Raw genomic sequence first — 10827 nt, 5'->3', positions numbered from 1 at the left:
CTGGAACGCCATTGTGGGAGAAGGGAAAGAGGGAAACATAGTAGGCAGTCATGGTCTTGGAAAGAGAAATGAGGTGAATGGTTAATTGAATTCTGCAGGGAAAGGCAGCTGATAGCGGCAAACACATGGTTCAAGAACCACAAGAGGAGGCTCTACACTTGGAAATCACCAGGGGATAAATACAGAAACCAAATCGATTTTATACTGGTAGAAGAAAGGTACAGGAATGGAATCAAAAAGGTTCACACATTTCCAGGTGCAGATATTAATAGTGACCACAACTTACTTATGGCAGAAATAGAAATAAGAATGAAAAAACTGAAGAAGGCGACCACGGTGAAGAAGTGGGATTTAGAGAAGATAAGATCCAACAAAGAACAAATTACAGAAATGCTGTCTCGGGACTTTCTAAACACATTACGAGACAAGGAAGCACCTGATAATGCCAACGAGTACTGGAATATGCTGAAAGAAGGAATCATTAAAGCAGGACAGCAAAATATAGGATATGTAAAAGGGAAAAGGTCAAAAAAACCATGGGTCACACAAGAAATGATTTCCAAGATGGAGGAGAGAAGAAAATTGAAAAACAAGAACACTGAAGTGGCAAGAAAGATATACCGAAGGTTAAATAATGAACTGCGAAGAGAAACAGCGCAGGCTAGGGAAAAATGGCTAAAAGAGGACTGTGATGAAATTGAAGAACTGGACAGGAAGGGAAGAAACGACTTACTATACAACAGAGTAAAGAGTATGACATGGGAACAAAACAGAGCAGGAAGTGCTACTATGGAAATTTTGAGTAAAGACGAAGAGGCAGTGTACAAAGATCGTGACGATGTCCTCCAGAGATGGGAAGAATATATAAAAGAGCTATATGACACAAATAGCAAAGCAGAAACTCTGGAACTTGAATCATACAACAGTGTAAGTGATGAAGGGAAAGGACCGACCATCATAATGGAAGAAGTAAAGTCTGCCATAGCTGCAATTAAAAATGGCAAAGCAGTAGGTACAGATACAATACCGGGAGAAATACTAAAATGCTTGAACCACGATGGAATAAGAGAAATATTGAGGTTATGTAATAAAATATATGACAGTGGTGAATGGCCTGAGGACTTTCTGACAACAGTAATGATTCCATTACCAAGAAATGCAGCGAGCACAGGACAATCAGCCTCATTTCACATGCAGCCAAAGTGATGTTAAAAATAATTAATAGAAGACTTAGTAATGGAGGAGAATCTTGGCGAGGAGCAGTTTGGCTTTAGACGGAATACGGGCACCAGAGATGCAATAGGGCTCCTACGAATCTTGGGAGAAAGGTTTATTGAAAAAGGAAGAGACCTATATATGTGCTTCATCGATCTAGAAAAGGCTTTTGACAATGTGGTTTGGGACAAGCTGGCGACTATAATGAGGGAAAAGAGAGTGGACTGGAAAACCAGAAGACTTATAAACTCAGTATATCTTAATCAAAAAGTTTCAGTTAAAGTGAGAGGAGAAAGTACAAACTGGATCAGACTAGGAAAAGGAGTAAGACAAGGTTGCTGTTTATCACCTACTCTTTTCAACCTCTACTTGGAAAACATGACTGACCAATGCTCATTAGATGACAAAGGAGTAGAAATTGGAGGAAGAAGAGCAGGGTGTTTGAGATTTGCTGATGACATGGTCCTTCTAGCCACAGGGGAAAAAGAATTACAGGATTTGGTGGACACCATTGCAACTAACGGAAAAAAATATGGAATGAAAATTAACGCAAATAAAACAAAAGTATTGGCACTAGGAGGAAATAAGGAAATAATAATTATGCTGAATGGAGAAACACTAGAACAGGTGCAAAATTTTAAGTATCTTGGGAGCAGGATAGACACCGACTGGAAGTGCACCACAGAAATTAAAACAAGGACAGCAATGGCAAAAGAGGCTTTTATAAGAAAAGGAGAATCTTCAGCAGCGGTCTGGACAGAGAACTCAGAAAGAGACTCATAAAATGTCTTGTATGGAGTGTTCTTCTATACAGCGCTGAAACATGGACTATGAGGAAAAAAGACAGAGAAAGGCTGGAGGCTTTTGAGATCTGGACATGGCGAAAGATGGAAAGAATAAATTGGATGGACAGAGTAAAAAATGAAGAGGTACTGAGAAGAGTGGGAGAGAAAAGACAGTTGCTAGATGTAATAAAGAGAAGAAAAAGAAATTGGATTGAGCGTATATAAAGAAAGAATGACGCACTGATAAAAACAGTTTTAGAAGGTTATGTAGAAGGGAAAAGGAAGCGAGGAAGGAAGAGATTCCAGATACTGGATGACATGATGGACGGTACAACATACAGCAGCCTTAAGAAGGAAGCAATGGATCGCAGAGAATGGAAAGGCAAAGGACCTGCTAATATAGCAGATAACTGATGATGATGATATTTTGAACGTCACTACATCCCTAGTACTGACGGATTCTTTTCGTACGTGTCATGGATTATTTATATATGTTGCGCAGACATTTTAACAGTATCCATTTGATACCGAGAATAAACCAGCTACGTAACTTTTAAGGGCAAGTGATATTCCATCCTACTTCTTTGCTATAGGTGTTGTAAGTAGGCTGTTTAGGTTTTTTTTATTGGTAACGCCACCTCTGTATAAAAATCACTGGCTGTGCTGTGTGCAGTCTGTGGCTGCTTTGCATTGTTGTAATACTCGCCATTGTAGTGTTAGGCAGCTGGCTGTGAACAGCGCGTAGCGTTGGGCAGTTGGAGGTGAGCCGCCAGCAGTGGTGGATGTGGGGAGAGAGATGGCGGAGTTTTGAAATTTGTCATGAACTGCTATATTTATATATGATGATATCAAGGTAAATACATTGTTTGTCCTCTATTAATATCTTTCATTTGCTAACTATCCCTATCAGTAGTTAGTGCCTTCCATAGTTTGAATCTTTTATTTAGCTGGCAGTAGTGGCGCTCGCTGTATTGCAGTAGCTTGAGTAGCAAAGATTTTTGTGAGGTAAGTCATTTGTGAAAGGTATAGTTTAATGTCAGGGCCATTCTTTTGTAGGGATTATTGAAAGTCAGATTGCTTTGCGCTAAAAATATTGTGTGTCAGGTTAAGCTCAATCTTGTACAAATTGTTTAAAAGGGGACGTTTCATATGTCGACCCTTAGCCTAGGATACCTCACTGGAATCTTCTGATTTTTTCTTGTAGTTTGTTTAATTAGTGTAGCTTTTGTTTATTGCCAGCGTGTAATTATAGAGAGAATTTCCATTGTAGTTGTAGTTTTTCATTGTTGTGCAGTAAAACAGTTGTGGCATGCATGTAGATTTGCACCAAGTATTTCGCAGATGCAATTAACTAGATATTATTTTCAGTGTTATGTTAATGTGTTCTCTTATTTTTGCTCTTCAAATTGTGTTTTTCTGTGTTGTCGTGTGAAATACTGTGACAATAATGGCGTGTGAAAAACGTAATACTAGGCTCCAAAGTAAACTGCGAAATGACAGTGAAAACGAAAGCAGTGTGTTAGCGCCACCGAGTAATGAATTAACTGATGTTCAAAGTAATAATTTGGTAATTGTGCATAGGGAAATGGAGCGGGCGGCAAACAATGGTGTAGACAGCGAAACAATTAGAGAACAGGGAAGCATTATCGATCGATCGGTTGGCGACAGCTCGCCTCAGGAATCCGAAATGACAGGAAACAATCTCGCAAATGCTGTGGATTCAGGATTTGGGTCCTCACCGTTTTCTCAAATAAGTCAAGACACAATTTCTGCTAGTCAAAATGTGAATGTTGCCGGTGCAAATGCACTGCCGAAAAGCATAGCGGAACAGATTCCAGACACTAATACATTATTATTGCAATTAATGCAACAAATAAAACAAAATCAGAGACAAACACAGCAACAGCTAGACACAGTGGAACAAAATCAGAGACAAACACAGCAAAAGCTTCAAAAGTTAGACACAATGGAACAACACCAGAGACAAACACAGCAACAGTTAGACGCAATGGAACAAAATCTTCAAAAGTTAGACTCATTGGAGCAAACCCTTGAACAAACACGTGAGGATTTAACTAATGAGTTACATCACATTGAATCGAAATGTCAAAAAGTCTGTAATGACGTAAAAACACAAATTTGTGAGCATTTCCAACCTATTTTTTCGCGTCATGAAAATGCACTACGAAGCAGCCATAAAAGAACTGCAAACTACTGTTCATGAAAATCATGAGACCTTGCAAGCTAAATTTGACTCAGTTGCATCTACCGATTCGGTTACGCAACTTGCAAAAACTCAGGAAAACGTAAAGGACACAGTAGATACTCTGAAACTTGGTTCAAAAAAACACACTGAGGAAATAAGTACACTATCGGATAAAGTAGCCGAACTTTCAGATCAGTTCACTAACTTATCTACAAAGGTAGATGATGATCTAAATGACACAACACCTGTAGCCTTCACTGACACTGAAGAGTATGAAGAAATTAGAAAATTCAAACAAAATAAAAATCAAATCAATACACAGTACAAAAGAGAAATCCGCGAAGTACAAGATCAGCTGACACAGGTAATACAAGAATTACGTATTTCAGAGGACACTCGCGCCCCAATACGGGAAGAGGGACATAGAAATACGGAACAACCACAAAATAATAACACAGGACACTTCGGAAATTATGAAAGAAATTGGCGAGGCACACCGAATTTTGAAGTGGAACCGCCGAAACGACGTAACAATGACCGATATGCGACTCGCCGACATGATGACTTTGACTATAAGCTGTTCATTACTACACGTAAATTCAAAACGTTTAAGAATTCTGGCAACGACATTCATCCACAAGCGTGGCTCCATCAATTCTCTCATTGTTTTCCTCCCAACTGGTCATTGGAGCACAGGTTAGAATTTATGTGTGGCTACTTAGAGAATGAACCAGCTGTAAGAATGCGATCGGTCATTCACGATTGCCACAGTGAAGGAGATTTTTATCATGCCTTCCTCTCAGCATATTGGTCTCAAGCCACACAAGACCGAGTAAAACATAGCATCATAATGATGAAACATTTCGAACAATCTGAATTCTCCAGTCTTATGAAATATTTTGAAGACATGTTACACAAGAATCAGTATCTTTCAAACCCATACAGCCCCTCAGAACTCATCCGCATTTGCTTAATCAAACTGCCTGAACATTTACGACATATTATTTTGGCAGGACGTTGCAAAGACGACATTGAAGCATTTCAAGGACTCTTACAAGAACTGGAAATTGACACTGACAATCGCGGAACGCACGAGCACAACAATTACAGATCACATCCGTCGCAATTCCGCGATGAAAGAAATAATAACTGGACGCGACAAGGCTTTTCTCACAACATAAATCGTGAGCAAAACAGACACCACCCATATGACAACCACTGGCAGAGTAATAATAGTTACAGAGAAAGATCGCATTTCCGTAGTAATGAATATGACAGAGATAACCATAGAAATATACAATATGGGTACCAAAACAATTATTATCAAGGGAGACAGAATAACTTCAGACGCAACAGTTCAGCGAGCAGGTACGATTCAGGAAGAAATTATTCTCCACCACATGACCGACAAGAAAGAAATTATGAAATCTACCGACATAACGACAGACCTGAATTCCATCAGAACTGGCGAGCTTCAAACAGGGCAGGGCCTTCTCGTCAAAGTGAATTTGTGGAAGTTAGGTCCCCAAACCCCAGTAACGACGCGCGCCAACAAAGGGACAGACAATGACTCGCACCGCAGGCAGCTGCGTGCGCCCGCTGGCTCCGAGAAAAATAACATAAGACGCTAGCCTTGAGAAAAATTCCAGCATTCTTTACCGACTTATACCGCATGATACTCACGTTCAAGTTGAAACTCTGAGTAATGTGAAGTGTAAAGGTTTACACCACATTTCACATGTAAAACCGTTTATTGAAAGATAATCTGCTTTTTTTTAATGCAACATTTTGGTTTACTTGCAAATACATTATGGATTCAAGGTGCTTTCTGAGAGATACCAGGTGACACAGTGGTTAGTTTATTTGACAGCTACACGACTATATCACGACGCTACTAATGTGTGACACAATTCACCTTGTTGCTTTTGCGGTGTATCTGTTTTATATCTGCACAGTTTTTCTGAATTCTTCTGGAAAGTAAAACATGTTTTAGTAGTAACTTTTGTGGTATAGCTACAAGGAGGCAGCCTTTTCCGTAGCACAACAATACGTTACAACACAGTACTTTCCTCATCACGGCAATAAGCGTAATAACTAAGATATCTATACGCAAAGCATTTCACTTTTGTGTATCATGAGGTAAGTACATTGACTTCTGCAGAACTTAGCTTTCGGAGGACGATAACTACGACACTTCCACAGAATTATCTTACAGCAAGACGCACATTTAGCGCTACAGGACACGCATTTGAGTGATCAATTTTGTACTTAAACCATTTATTTTTCAAGATTTTTGAGTTACAAAGAAAGTTTTCCGTGATACATTTCATTCCATTGCTGTAATCTGTAACTCCTGAGGGTATAATTACATTAATCCTCAGGGGGGTACACGCTTACTTTGTGTACCATGTGTGTGGCAACCACAAGGAACCCTAGCTAATATGGTATTTGCTTATACAACTTTACACATCGGTACCATATTTCTGTAACACACAAATTACACAGCTATCTGATCATTTAACTGAGAGATAAACTTTTTTTTTTTTTTACTACGTCAGTGACAGATGTTTACGTAACTACACCGTTGGATAACTTCATGTTTACGCAATTTCACAGGTGTTATGATGTTATTTTTACGATGACGATGTGTACTATGCTGTTGAGATATGTTTATGATCAATAAGATGATGCTACCGTATATGAGGAATAAGAAGTATGTTGGAAACCAAGAATCGTACTTTAAGAGTTATGAAATGTGTGTAAATGCGTGACTGTATCACAATGCTGACGAATATTTTTTTTTGGACACTTATTTATAGGATTTTGTTTCTACAGATTTGCAACGCTAATTCTTGACCTGTGAAATATTTTTATATGAGACTGCCACTGTAGCGGAAACTGCTGTCGTAAATATTTCCGTACGAAAGTGAAGTGACCACCTGCACGTAATGCGTCGCGGCCACCTGTGCCAGCCACCTGGAGAAACAGCCATTAGGTGAAAAATAAAAAGAGGCCAGTAACCTCGCTATTGACGTTCCTTTGTAGAAAGCATCGCAAATACGACACGCTAATTACTTGGAAACATATCGTACTTTCTGATATTTACTGAAATGCCTAATGAAATGACAAGAAATAGTTTGTCTACACACCTGATTATGACTACTGTCTCTCTAGTTGAGAGATTTTTCTACTAACTTATGAAATGCCTCATGACTACTGAATGATATTTTTATGCTTTGCTTTGTACATAGTTGCTTATTTCATTTGATATCTAGTTTCTAGCTGCACTGCAGCATTGGTTAAAATAAAATTTCATAGATGTACTAATATAAATATTTTATGCCTACAGATCCAGTAAATAATTTTATGATCTATTCAAAAAAACGAAGGAGCATAAAAAGATATTTCCCTTCACAGGAATTGCATACGGAATTTTCTTTTCAACTACTGGGTAATTTTTTTTTTGTAGAATAACTTCTTGTGGTGCACCACTTTAATTACTTAGACATTAAGATGTGATTATACATTTCCCTTATCTGCATTGTTATCTTTAGTGTACTATTTTTTTTCTGCTTGAGCTATGTCATGTTTAGATATAAGTTGCTGCTGCTGTTTGCCAGGCATAGTGCTACTGAATTTTAATTTGTCTTACTCTTCTAAGCTAGTTTTACTAATGATTTATTTTTATTGTTTGCTGCGCATTACCTCATATTAGTTGTAATGTGAATTGCTTGGTAATTTAGATTTACTGTAGCTTGCTTTGCAAATTTCCATTTTTTTAATTGCTGTTTATATTAATTGTTTTATGTGATGCTGCATTGCCTCGTCCCTTGGTATATATATCTGAGCTCAGTAGATTTAAGTTAGCTTAAGAGGGGGTAGACTATATAAGAGAACAAGTTGTGATGAATTGGAAGAAATACATTGAAAATCTATAAGAAAATGGTTTGGCCAAAACAGTATTTTGAAAGAGGATATGAACCAAAAAAAGTAGGGTTTAGGGACAACAGGTTTAGGTAGGATTTTCTTGGAAATAAATGATGAAGTAAGATAATGGAAAATAAATAATGAGGTAAGAAATATGTGAACATATATATACAGAAAGCATGCTTGAATAGGATTTTTTTGGTGGAAACAAATGTGGAAATAAGACGAAAGATCTATGGAATGAAGTTTTGGGTTGGACTGCAGTACCAAAAGTTACACTGAAAACGAACCCTGTCCTTTCCATTGTGTTATCCCCCTATGTGTTTGTGTACCCTTGTGTATATGTTTTCTTCCTGTCTCTGTGTACTGTTTCATAGAACTTTTTTCTCTTCTAATATTAAGTTACATTCACTATGATGAGGAATACTGTTATCCTCAAATACAATTGGCATCAATAATATGTTATTTACTTTGTAAAGATGCTTAGATATTATTTATTCTGTTTTGTTTTAATGCTCATGTGTGAAGTTGATGTTTCAATAATTATTCTGATCTTTTATGTATTTACTTATGTCATAATTCCTGTAACATTGATATATATGTTTATTTCTATTGTGTTGTAAAGCCTGTACTACAAATGTTATCTGTATTGTTACGTTCTTTAGTGATGTATTTTGTACCTTTGTAATTGTACTCTCATGTTATAAAATTGTAATTGACAGCAGTTCATCAAATTAAGTAACTTGTAAGTTACATCTCACTGCACACGTTTCTGTTGGTCATAGTATATGGACAATATGTGAGAAGTAGGGACTGATAGTGTGTGCACGTGTGTTAATAATTCAGCAAGGGACTGGATAACAGCATTGCTGGTTCTAAGGACATTTCACACAATTTTTTTTTTTTGTGAGTGCACAAGTTGTGGTTTATGGACTTGCTATATTGTCCGCAAGACTCTTCGATGGTGATTGTGCACCTGCACATTTGCAACAGATGGCTGCTGGCCATCTCTACAAGGACTACAGTAGGTCTGCGTCTTTGCTGACTCACCAGTACCATTATTTCTACAAGGTCTGCAGTGGGTCTGCGCCTCTGGTGGCCCACCAATGCCGTAATCTCTACCAGGACTACAGTGGGTCTGCTCTGTGATGACCTACGTACCAATATTCTTCAACACTTCGAATGACTCTGTTGTGGGTTTGCTCTGTTGTGGCCCATTACCTGTCTGCATGTCGAGAGTCAGCACTGTCTTTCCGTTGGAAGGACAACACTACTTCTTCAAGACTGCATGCAAATCCACTACTTCCGTGTGCATTTTCTTTTACTGCTCAGACTTTGAAAAAAACACTGCAATGTGATGAATGATCAGGACTGTCTTTATGGACTGTGAGAAAATTTTAGCTTTTGACCAACATTGTATCAATAAGTGTGTGCATTTGATTTCTTTGTTATTGTAATTGTGAAAAAATTTTAACAAATATGTATTGGCCACTGCCCCAAACAATTTGTAAAATTTTTTGTGGGGAGCATGGGGGCTATGTAAGTAGGCTGTTTAGGTTTTTTTATTGGTAACGCCACCTCTGTATAAAAATCACTGGCTGTGCTGTGTGCAGTCTGTGGCTGCTTTGCATTGTTGTAATACTCGCCATTGTAGTGTTAGGCAGCTGGCTGTGAACAGCGCGTAGCGTTGGGCAGTTGGAGGTGAGCCGCCAGCAGTGGTGGATGTGGGGAGAGAGATGGCGGAGTTTTGAAATTTGTCATGAACTGCTATATTTATATATGATGATATCAAGGTAAATACATTGTTTGTTCTCTATTAATATCTTTCATTTGCTAACTATCCCTATCAGTAGTTAGTGCCTTCCATAGTTTGAATCTTTTATTTAGCTGGCAGTAGTGGCGCTCGCTGTATTGCAGTAGCTTGAGTAGCAAAGATTTTTGTGAGGTAAGTCATTTGTGAAAGGTACAGTTTAATGTCAGGGCCATTCTTTTGTAGGGATTATTGAAAGTCAGATTGCGTTGCGCTAAAAATATTGTGTGTCAGGTTAAGCTCAATCTTGTACAAATTGTTTAAAAGGGGACGTTTCAGTGTCACAGTTCAGATGCACTCGATTTTTGGTAGTTTTCGGTATGATACGGCACTTTATAGTATTACATAGCCTGATGTACATTTTTGCAGTGATAGTCTTGCAAAACGACTTGACAATACGCTAGTACTTTTGCAAGTGTCCGAAAAACACCGAATTTGCCACACATTAGCGATTATATTCCTGCTAATTCGTCCTTTTTTCTGCTATTTCTGCGTATTTATTTTCTCGTTTTTGCGACCTAAAGCACAATTTTTCTTACTGGTGACACTTTGAAGTATTTATTTAACGCATTTTACGTACTTGCTCCCAGTTTATGAAATAAATAGTAGACTGAGTAATCTATATACATAATCGAAAAGTCACTGATAAATGTATGGAGGATAGTATTTGCTGAAATAACTAACCATTCCCTTTCCTTCCACTAGCAAATTTACGAGAGGAAGCAATTGCTTGTAAGCTTTTGTACGAACCGTCATATCTGTTATATAGTCATAAAATCGTAGAAAAATAGGTCTACAGAATCAAGCCTTAATTATAATGCGTCTCGAAATTTTTAAACATATACAGTGTCTCTTACTAATATGATAACTATAATTATAGCTAT

This window comes from Schistocerca nitens, chromosome 10 (genome assembly GCF_023898315.1).
Source record: "Schistocerca nitens isolate TAMUIC-IGC-003100 chromosome 10, iqSchNite1.1, whole genome shotgun sequence".
Taxonomy (NCBI): Eukaryota; Metazoa; Arthropoda; class Insecta; order Orthoptera; family Acrididae; genus Schistocerca; species Schistocerca nitens.
Note: the sequence above shows the minus strand (reverse complement) of the source record.